Source organism: Pelodiscus sinensis, chromosome 4 (genome assembly GCF_049634645.1).
Source record: "Pelodiscus sinensis isolate JC-2024 chromosome 4, ASM4963464v1, whole genome shotgun sequence".
NCBI lineage: Eukaryota > Metazoa > Chordata > Testudines > Trionychidae > Pelodiscus > Pelodiscus sinensis.
In genome coordinates this window covers 93175905-93188231 of record NC_134714.1, presented here as the reverse complement: position 1 = coordinate 93188231, position 12327 = coordinate 93175905, and the positions used below count along the sequence as shown (strand labels likewise).

At 38.9% G+C, this 12327-nt stretch overlaps 1 protein-coding gene across 8 annotated transcripts in view; it reads right to left on the bottom strand.

The window, feature by feature from the left end:
• Positions 1-12327, bottom strand: part of ANO3 (anoctamin 3) — a 380410-nt gene that overhangs the window by 245559 nt on the left and 122524 nt on the right. The window lies entirely within an intron of this gene.

Genomic DNA, 12327 nt, shown 5'->3' with positions numbered 1-12327 from the left:
GTCCTGCCGTGTGGGCAGGGGAAAGGACTCGATGACTTCTCTAGTTTCCTTCCAGTTCTAGTGTTCTATGATTCTATGAATTCTAAGAGTGTTATGACACTGGCTTCAATGAAAGATGGACCAGCAGCTTAGTTAGTTAGTGCTCTCTTAGTTAATGTTGCTCCTCAATTGTCTTACTGAGATTGCAACAGGAACCCAGGAATAAACAAAGCACAGGTTAGTCTACTCAGGAAGTTAAACAATCAACCCAAATATTAATGGAGATCACCATATTGGCAGAAACTGGAAGTGCAGTTGAGTCTGCCTTCCTCATCCCTGCTTGCTGGGGACACATGGACAAAGGAGCCTGGTCCAGCAGCCAAACTAACAAGCAAAGCAACCGGTTGCAGGCCCTGGAGAAACTGCATGTGGGTCTTGAGACCACAAAGATATGTGAACTATGTGCAGGCAGATCCCATCTTTGCACAGGCGGGGAAGGCATGACCAGAGTCAATACTTAATTGGCATGTCTGGCAGACAAAACTGCAGGTCCCAGAAGGCCTGCCATGGCTGAGCCTAGGAAGGACCTTGTGGCCAAAGAGAGGACTAGCTGCTTGAGAAAAGGATACAACAGCCAGAGAGGACTCACCTCCGACATTGCTTTCTGCCACAGAGGACCAATTGCTGGCAGTGCATCCACAGACAAGGACTCATTACAGCCAAAAGGGAGAGCTGTCTGCTTTGCAGCAAGCCCTTCACAAAAAGTTTCATCTGCACCACCCAGACAAGTGTTGTGGGAAAGACTTTGAGAGGATCATTAACTAGATTAATGATTTTAGTGTTTGTGGGATTTTAGTGTTTGTTGCGGGATAACTCATTTATTCAGTATCATTAACTCCTTTGCCCATTCTTTCCCCCTTTTAAATTACACCATCCTTGCCAGGAATAAGCATACTTTCTCTTTATTTCTTGGTCCTTGATTATCAGTTATCCCTCTTTCTTTTGCCAGAAGTGCCTTACAGCTACCTAAACAAAGGGTGATTGTCTTTTAGAATACTCTGAGCCATGGCCGGCTGTATGTTTGCAAGGCTACATAAGGGTTCAACTTCAGTGAGGGCTTGTCTACACTTCAAAGCTGTTCTGCTTTACCTCCTGTTACAGTATTACAACTTCCCTGGCAGTGATGCAGCCTCCAGAATTAAGACATTTTATAGCGGTAAAGACATCCCCATACAAGAGAGGGACTAAGTTGTACTGAGATAAATTACCTTTATAGCAGTAAAACTAAATCCACACCAATGGGCTTTGACAGGCACACTGACAACAAAATCATAGCTGAACTGGTAAACTTTCCAGTATAGACCACACCTACATGTAACATATAAACAACATACTGCAATGGGCTGTTCAAAGATTCATGTAATAACTGAAAAAGGCCCTGTACCTGTTTGAGTGAGTGGAACATTTTTTTTATGCAGGTTTGATAGTTGTTCACATTTTGGGTGAAGGGGCAGGAAGAAATGCCGTCACATGTATTCAAATGCACCTGTCAATTCAAATAGATTGCTGTGATGACAGCATAATAGGTAAAACATCTCCGGCATCTCTGTAGCTACAGAAAAAACTACCCCTGGAGCTGTTGCACCTTCTTACGCTGAAGAAGCTGATGCATAGCAGACAATAGCAAATGGAGACTTGCCAAGTTGGCTCCTGCTTAACAACAAATATGGGGAAACTAATCATTTGCCAAAAAAGAGAGCAGCAGAGTCACCAAAGAACAAAGTTTATTCTCAAGCATCAAATGCAGTATTAAAGAGGGAAAGAGAGGTGTTAAACTAAAGAACATATAGCAAAGTTATGGAATGTCCTTTAGGGGACAACAGCAAAATCAAATTATGATACATACTGTAAAACTTGTAGGCAATGAAAACGTGAATTGTATTTATAGCATCTTCAAACAACTTCTAGAGCTTTATCATAAGCATCTGGACTTCTGCACATAAAAGTTATATCGAGTAGAGGCTTCAAAAGAGGTCAGAACAAAAGATGAACACTATGTACTGGTGTTCTGTAATTAGTTAAATATGAGGACATTCTCGCAATGAGGGACTGGAAACCAATGCAGTCAGAGAAAGAGACATGCATACAGACAGATCAACGGGTCTCATACATTTTGAAGCTAAGGAGCTCTTTTCTTGTGTTTGGGCAATCCTTTAGCCCATCAAAAGACCATGTAGATGTGCAGATCATACAAAGACAATATGGAAACATTCTGGCAACTTGTCCCAGAAAGTCTTAGAATTAAAAGTAGTCTTTAAGATGCTACTAGACTGTTTATTGTTTTTTAAGTTTTTCCTGTTACCAACTCACTCGGCTATACCTCTGAAGTTTATTCACTGTCTTTTTTTCTTCCTCCTCTTCAATTTGTTTTCCTTCTACCCCCTCTCGCCTTCCCTTATTTATTTTTGGATCTGTATTTCAAACATTCCAGTCATCTGAAGAAGTGGGTTGTACCCAAGAAAGTTCATGATACCATCTACATGTTTTGTTAGTCTTTCAAGTACTACCAGACTATTTGTTGTTATTTAAGTTTTCCTCTTACAGACTGACTTGGCTACCCCTCTGGAGCTTTAGAATTAAAGCTTTTTCTACTACACAGCAGTTCTTTTACCTTCAGAAATTTCCTATCCCTTTTGTGGAAACCACCAAGCAAAACAAGTTAAAACGTAAATAAAATATTTAAAAAATATTTTTTAAAATACATTATGTTTTTGTTCCTTTGGTTCTTTTCTAATACTAAAGCTCTATATTTAGCATTAGAATACACACACAAGACTACAAATTTGACAGCTGGGTTAAAGTCTGCAAAGAGAAAAGAAACGTAACTATAAAAAGTTTAAATTAAGCCCTTGTTACTCTTAGCTGAAAAAGTTTGAAGATAATATTGAAATGTGGATGACTGGGGACAAGAGCTACTTATAAAATAAACATAAGTCCCCTTGCAATTATAATAGCATTTTAAAGCACAGAAAATAGCAGCAATTATGAATCAGTGGCTAAACAGGCAGATGAATGTCATCTCATGGTGCTTTTTTTGTGATGTCACAAGAGCTTACATTTATGATAAAATGTATTTTAAAAATCTACAAACCACTCAGCATCTATAAACAAATATTCCATCTTCCCCAAATCATTAGTACCGTATTTTCCAGCGTATAAGGTGACTGGGCATATAAGACGACCCCCAATTTTCTAGTTAAAAGATAGGTTTTCGTCTTATACTCGACGTATAAGACTACCCCCCCTTAAGAGGCCAACCGGCAGCACCCCAGCGCCCCTCCGCCTCCCTGGCTTTGCTCCTGGTGTCCCTGGTCTGCTGGAGACGGTCCCCAGCAGACCAGGGGCACCGGGAGCAAAGCCGCAGCCGTGGCGGGGTTCCACACCTCTGAGGCTTTGCCAGAGCAAAGCTTCAGAAGCGCGGCACCCCGCCGCCGCTTCGGCTTTGCTCCCAGTGCCTCTGGTCTGCTGCGGACCGTCTCCAGCAGACCAGGGACACTGGGAGCAAAGCCTCTGAGGACGCCGGCAGCGGGACAGCCGCGGCGCGTCTGGGCTGCCCCGCTGCCAGCTTCCCCCGAGGCTTTGCAAAGCCACGGAGGGGCTCGGGCAGCCGTGGCGCGCCTGGGCTGCCCCGCTGCCAGAGCGCCTCCGCGGCTTTGCTCCGCATCTTCCTGGTCTGCAGACCAGGGAGACGCGGAGCAGCTTTTCTCGCCCTGGAGTACACGGGCGGCGGGACCGTGAGGTTCCGCAGTCTGTGTCCTCTGGGGCGAGAAAAGCCCCGTTTGTACCTGCAAGTCGGGGACTGCCTGTATACCCGGCGTATAAGATGATCCCCGATTTTTGGGGGATGTTTTTTAGCATAAAAAGTCATCTTATATGCCAGAAAATATGGTAATAGTAGCTAATATCCTTATCGTTGCTCTGTAGAGTAGTATTTGTTTTAATTTTAAAGTAGTATCAAATTCAAAAATGAGCATGTTAAATCAAGTTCTGGACCCGAGTTTGGTATAGCTATTAAACAGCAGAACCGACATACTATATCCAATTTGGAGATTGGAAATACACATTTGAATTTTCCCCAAAGGTTGCCGTGTTTTGTTTTGGCATTCAGATCTATTTCATGACAGAGCTAGAGCTGAGCTGCAAACTGAAGTGTAGCATTTCAGGCCTTATATATTTCTTTCACAGTGTCAAAATTGAGACACAAGGGATTAGCAACAAGGACAATCATTGTCAGGACAGATTAGTATGTAGAGGTTCCTACTACCCAGTCTTGTGGTCTCTTTTTCTGTAATTATATTAGCGATTCAATCACATATTACTTTATTGCAATAGGAATAGTGTCTGATTAAGGACTGCTGAGTTAAGCCCTAGACCTACTTCCAAACAACATCTTTGTGCATGTGGAAAGTGTTGCATCATTTAGAAAAATGGGTAAATAGGCATTGTAAAAATAGACACATTTTGCGGTTTAAAACATTGTACTTCTGTAGCATCTTTCATCTCAAAATTTAAATTGATATCCCTGTGGTAAGTGATTTATACAGGTACTTTCTCCTTCAAAAGAAACACAACCCTCTCTAAGGCAGATCATAGCATCTGTTTAACAATAGCCAGAAACAGGAAGTACAGAAGAAATAAATCAGTCCAATTGAACCAGTTGGGATTTAGGTAGGTTACCTGAAATTAACAGATTTTGTATTGCTGTCAATGGATGCCTCTACTCTCACATCTGAAGAAGTGGGTTGTGCCCACAAAAGCTCATGATACTATCTGCAGGGTTTGTTAATCTTTAAGTTGTTACTAGTCTATTTGTTGTTTTTTTAAAATTTTTCCTGTTACAGACTAACTCGGCTACCCCTCTGAAGCTTCTACTTTTTGGACAGTGCCTTGGGATTTTTGAGTAGGTTGTTAGTGTGCCAGCAAGTAAGTCCCCCAGGAAACAGAGATGCCATGCTTTCCTGTACACTCTTAATTCAGTCTTTGGTTTCTTGAGACATGCTTCTTGTTGAAGAGCAGGGGGGAAGAAAAGAGGTCTAGGACAGGACAGTCACAGATTAGTAGAGAATTGTTACCCCATTTCTTTACAGAGCTCTGTTGAAAGGTTTATCCTGACCCCTCTATGCTCATCACCAAGCTGCTCCATGGTACCAAGTTTGGTGGGCATAGCATGCTCGGAGACCCAGGAAGAGAGGTAAAACTTTGCAGTGGCCACTACTGAGCCTGGGCAACTGCAAGTAAGGATCAGGGGAATGCTGGGATTCAAAGAATTTGAACTATACATGAAACTCACAGAGGCTTGTGCTTAACAGAACTAGGCACAGAAGCCCTAGATGGATACAATGTATTTCATAGAGATGGCAGAGTCGGGGTGAGGAAGTAGAGGGAGAGAGGAAAGCTTTGTAGAAACAATGAAAAAAGTTGAGGGTTATTGTGTCCCTAAGAGAAAAAATATTTATGGCAGACATATATTCAGGATGAGAATACAGAATGAAGGGGAAACAGAGGAGTTTGTCACACCAAAAACTAAAATATGAGACCTGTCAATATGGAATATTTTTTAAAAAAAACCTCTTGTGAAAGACAAGATTTTCCTGCGATATAACAATAAAAAAGTCCCTGAATATTCACTAATGACAACAGATCTGACACAAAGGGACAATATGTCTATAGCAACTCCCTCAGCACTTAGAAACTGAAATTGAAAATCTAGAGAAAGGGACAGTTCACATGAACGAATCCTATAGTTAGGCCTAGCAGAACTTGATTTTTCTTCATTATCTTCATCAATAACATCAATATTTATTTTAAGTAAATTTTTAATTGAAATGTTCACAGTTATAGGAAATTATGGAAGAGGTCAGATAATTATATGACAATAGGTATTGAGATTCAAAAAGTTAAAGTTTTATAATCCTAAAACACAAATTCTCAGTGTCACATGTAAAAATATACAAAAGCTGATATCTTTAAATCAAGCTCTATTAAGAAGCATTTACTTACTTACTCTATCTGCATATTTTAACTGTCATTGAAGGAAATATTTTTTGTTAATTTTTGTGTTTATGATGAAATTTACATTTACTAGTAAACATTTAATCTTTCTAAGCCTAACTACAGCTAAATCATCAAGGGAAAAATTAACAAATTACATTGGCCAAAGACTGAAACATGGAAAATAGAAAACAATGATGTAATCAGCATTCATGCAAATATAATGAAACTAATAAATGTTTAAAGAAAGCACCGAAGTGCATTAATTAAATGAAGAAGGGGATTCCTTAAGCAAAGAGGAATAGCGTTTCTTAGGAAGAATGGTGGAGAAGGCTGAAAACTCAGAAAAATGGCACAAAAGACATACATGACCGAAGATACTCACGGGGACAGAAATACATATAACTTAAGGAGATTAATAGATTCCAAGGCAGATGGGACTGTTCTTATCCCTTAGTCTGACCTGACCACCTGTATCACACAGGACCCAGAACATCCCTCAAAGAATTGTTAGAAACTGAAATTGACAACCTAGAGAAAGGAACATTTCACATGAACGAATCCTATAGTTAGGCCTAACAGAATTTGATTTTTCGGAATAAAAATATCTAACCTGGATTTACAAATTATAAGTGATCCTTGACAAATTGTTCCAGTCATTAATCACCATCACTTTCAATAATGTATGCTTTATTTCCTGTCTGAAATGATCTAGTTTCAACTGGTCATCCTTAATCTACTTTCGTAGACTAAATAGATTTAACTCTTTGAGGATATCACAGTAAGACATTTTGCCTAATCCTTTAATCATTTTATGGCTCTTCTTTTAACCTTCCCCAAATTTATCACCCTTCTTGAATTGTGAGCACCAGAACAAGACACAATATTCCAGCAACAGTTGCACAAGTGCCAAAGTTAGAAATAACTCTTTTTGTCCACAGCATCATGCTGGGAGCTCATTTTATCTGATTATCCACACCACACAATTTTTTTCCCTCCAAACTAATTGTTTCCAAAGATAAAGTCTCCTATCCTGTAAGTATGACATATATTGATTGTCCCAATATGCATACATTTACATGTAACTGTATCAAATCATGTATTGTTTACTGTGCCCTGTTTCCCAAGTGATCCAGATCACTCTTCATTATTTATAATTCTCTTTTTGTCTCATCTGCAAACTTTATCAGTGATAATTTTATGTTTTCTTTCAGATCACTGAAAAAATATTAAATATCATAGGCCAAGAATCAACCCTACAGATCTCACTGAACATACACCAACTTGATGATGATTCACTATTGATTATTGCATGTTGATGTACTCAGTTGCAAAATTGGAATATGTGTGCCATCTACTGACCCTCTCTCCAGTTGCAAAATCTCTTTTGCAAAATCATGATACAAAATTAACATGGCATACATTTAAATGGATCAGAAGCCAGTTAACTTTACACAACCTAAAGTTGAATAGCCACATCTGCATGACTATACGATCCCTCCAAGGTTAGCTTCCTTAATCCAAAAGCACCGATCTACCCTTTACAGCTGCTCTCTGACTGCTAAATGCAATGGTTGTCACTGTCCATATTACACACACTATCAGGTTCCTCCAAATGTTATTCCTCTGGCAGTAATATGAAGATGACCTCAGCTGCCATGACAATTACCAGAGCATATAAGAGAAGTACGGGATCCATTCTCTCTCACTGCAGATGCCAGAATGTACAGCAGAGAATGGCAATTGGAAAAAAGATGCAAAAGGTTGTTGTAAGAACCTGAGGAAAGCAGTTCCAGATTGGATGTTGATGTGCCTGATGGGAAACTTTCTTGGTATATTTGAACTTTTCAGCAAGCATGATCCACTTTGATTAGGCCAGGTTAAGTGTGTTCATGAATCAAAAAGAGCAGGAAACACATGCAAGTCCATTATCTGTGTACCAGAATACAAAACTAGTTTATTGAGCTGTGTAGGATATTTGTGCAAACAACAATTCTTGAAGAAATATCACATGCGAGGTACTTTTTAATTATTATTGATGCAACTCGATACTGTTGTCATAAAGAACAGATTACCTTAGTAGTTCGATATGTTTAAACAGTAGGAAGTTCAAAGGTTTCAGTTGAAAAACGATTCCCTTTGTTCAATAATTTCATGACAAAACTGGAAAAGAAATTGCTGTTCATGTATTAGAAATTCTAGAAGGTGTCAAATTAAATTTCAAAGTCTGCACTGGCCAAGCCTATTGACAATGGATCCAATATGACTGGGAAGCACAACAGAGCACAAGCAGTCCTTCTTGAGCAAAATCAAACTGTATTTTCTCCAGTTGTGGCAACTGCACATTAAATCTTGTTAGTGTTGATTGTGCTGAATCATGCAAGGAAGCAATCACATACTTTGGAATAATCCAGCAATTGTACAACCTCTTCAGTAACCGTCATCAAATGTGAGAAATTCTGAAGCATCATCTGCCTGTTTCCCTTAATGGCATGTTGACAATGAGATGGTCAGCATGAATTGATGCCAGCATGAATTGATTAAACCAGTTGCGCAGCATTTGGACTCTGTGAGAAAGGCTTTAAGTGAACATGAATCTCTTACTCTCACAGCACAGGCTCACACTGAACTTAAGTCAACTCAGATATATATATCCAAATTTGAATGCATTTTAATGTTATCCATGTGGATGAAGCTGCTTAAAATGATCCATGAAAGTCATCTTGTAATTGAAGCACACAATGCTACATTAAGTATCAGAGGGGTAGCCGTGTTAGTCTGAATCTGCAAAAGTGACGAGGAGTCCTGTGGCACCTTATAGACTAACTGAAGTGTAGGAGCATAAGCTTTCGTGGGCAAAGACCCACTTCGTCAGATGCTACATTAGATATTGAGAGGGATAACATTGAATGACTTCTTAAAGATATTCAGTATTAGTGATCAATGGACGCAATCCTTTCTGAGTTCAAATCAGTAGAATGGGGTATTGACAGTTCATCTGAGTTTTCCACCAATTGCAGCCTAACATCTCAATCTAACGCAGAAAGGCACTGTTGAGTCAATGGTTGTTTTATTATTGACTCCATCAAATCTGGTTTTTCATATCGATTTGAGTCACTGCAACAAATTTGTAACCTTTTTGGATTCCTTTGGGAGTTCAGAGGACTAAGTGATGAAGCTGAACAATTTCAACAAAGGTGCAACAACGAAATTTTAAGAGATCTCTGTGACGAGATTGTCCTCCTGAAATGTAATCATTCCACCAATTTTAAATCAGACTGCAAGCCCAAAGAACTGCTTCAAGAAATATTCAATCTTGCTCTGTACACTGTATTTCCTAATATCACAATTGCATTACATATTTTTGTCAGTCTCGCTACCTCAGTGGCTTCAGGTGAATGCACATTCAAGGTGATAAAACAAGCAAAGAACTACACTGGGAAAAGAGCATTTGAATGGTCTCATGATGCTTAACATTAACAGTGATGTTGCACATAAATTAGATTTTTCTTAAATTATAAAAAAGTTTGCACACAAAGCCAGAAAAGCATTCCTAAAATGAAGAGTTTTGCTTGCAGTGGAAACCCAAAATTAAAGTTACATTTTTAACATATTGATATAATGACTTAATTGTTAATAAATAAATGTCTCAAGTGTTCATTTCCATATGTTGTTTTGGTCTTAGTATGACCCTGTGGATGAGAAGTTAGATACGTCGGGGGGCTGGGGCCTCTAAACTCAAAGTGGCCTGGGCCTCTGTCAGTTTCTGAGAGGGCTTGCCCACAATGCATTGCTCTGGCTGTCAATGGGGTAGCTCTCAATGGGAACATGATCTGTCAGAGGGGGCAAGTGTGAGCACACACTACAAACTTTGCCATTTTTTATTTCTGCATGTCACCATTAGTTTCCTTGACAAAACTTGGTAGTGTAGACATACCCTAAGTGTGGCATTTATATGTGCAAGTTTTCATGAAATTTTCCCTGGCCATAACTCAAAGCAGAAGCTGATTACAAACAGCTTATGGCAGCGCACAAAGGGACGTGGAAAAGCACCACCAAGACACATCAATAACTTCTAAAAATACAGAAGTATGATGTAAGCCTGGACTCCCAGCTTGGATGGTATTTAGTAAAGGCAAACACACCCTCAAGCACATAAGCTTCATCTGACAGCACACAGATCGGGAACAAGCAGTTGACATACATGTGCACATGATTAAACTGTCACATGGTATCTCTCCAGCCATATGGGATGATAATTAGAGACAAACCGTTTGAGCTGAAATGCTGCAAGCAGTTATTCAATCAAAAATAAAATGGAGCTTATAATACCTACTCAACTCACAGGGGTATTGTAAAAATAAGTTAATTGATGTTCGGGAAGAATTCAGATTCCTTGGTGAAAGCACCATAGGAAACTTCATGAGAAAACGTATAATTCATCCCAAGTTTTGAATAGTGTGTAGTAAATAAGCTGTAGGTCCATACATTGAACAATTAAAACAAAACAAAATATTGAATAGCTGCTTATTTGCTAAGCAATGTACATTTTTTAAAAAGGCCTAACATAACTAGGCACTCAAGTCTATTGACTTTCAACAGTAAGTGGATACCTAACTTCCTAAGCTTCATATGAAAATTTCATCCTCAGTGTTGTGGTTGCACATGCACACACATATTATGATCTTCCATAAATCTCCAAAATCTAAGCCAAAACTCCCCTCCCATTTCTAAGTAATTTAATTTACCTTAGACATAAGGCATTGTTTTGTAACAGGGAGATTGATTAACCAATGGAAAAAAATACCAAGGGAAATTCTGGGCTTACTGAAGCACAAGTTATGCATTAGTCAAACCCAAGATGTTGGGTTTAATGCAGAGATAACTGGCTCAAATGTAATGGCTTGTGATTTAGATGATCTTATGGTACCTTGTGGTTTTAGAATCTATGAATTAAGTCCTTCCCCAGCACGATTTTATTAGTAAACACATCAAGTGTGGATTCCACGTGTTCTGGGGAAAAAACAGCTCTAAAGTGAAACTAAGATTGTCTCTGTGCTGTACTACAGATACAATCTTAGTCTCTGAGGATATTCTGGACAATTCCATTCACTATTTAAGACTATTTTTTGCATTGAGTAAGATTATCTAAATTGGGTTTTTTGCTTTCGTATTTATGAGTCTCAGAGGGGTAGCAATGTTATTCTGTAACTTTAAAAACAATGAGTAGTCCTATGGAACTTTAGAGACTAACAAATATATAAATATATAGAGTATCATGAGCTTTCATGGGCAAATACCACTTCATCACCAGCCTCTGGCTACATCTACACTGCAGCCTTTTGCTGGAAGAGAGTATGCTAATGAAGTGCTCATTAACATTTGTTGTGCTGTCATTCGCATATTCTCTGCTGATGCTTTTTGTGCAAAAGGTTTTTGCTCAGAAAACAATCGGTGTAGACGGGTCCTTTTTGCACAAAACCCCCCTTGTGCTCAAGATCCTTATAGGATCTTATGCAAAAGGGGAGTTTTGTGCAAAACAGATTCATCTCCATTGCTTGTTTTTGCGCAAAAACCTCTTCCACCAAAAGCATCGGCAGAGAATATGCAAATGATAGCGTGACAAAAGGCTGCAGTGTAGACGTAGCTTCTAAGTGCTACAGGATTACTCGTATTTATATGAGTTTTGCTATTTCACCTTTACTTTAACTTTCAAGGATTTAGGCCAAGCACTGCCTTTAGTAGAGTTCAACAAAGTTATTTGCAATTTGTGTTTGGTGAGAAACAAAATTAATGTTCCCACATTTGTATTATTCTCTTGTACACATTGGACTACTTTGGTCCAACAGATGTGGCACATTAAGTATTACATGGCTAAGAATTTGCCCTATTGCTTCTATTTTTTTTATTACTTCTAAGATTTACACAGAGAAATCACTGAAATTAAAAATTCCTTTCCCCATCCTCCAGCTGCCAGTTAATATGAAAACAAAAACCATTTGTCTAATTGAAAAAGAATGAAGATTAAATGGTACTCCTGTGGATGACTTAACATTTGTATATATATTGGACAAAAGAACACATGGACAATGATTTTCTGTTCCATAGTCTCTTCTAATATATTGCACATAATGCGAGTGGCAACAAGGGAACACCTATCAAAGATAAAGACTGGCAGTAGACAAATGGCAAATTTCTAAGAAAAAATGCATATGCTCTCTGTGAACAGCAGCTGATCTGACCTTACTTTATATGGAGTGATCTATCAGACACTAGTGTAGCAGAACAATTAGTTTC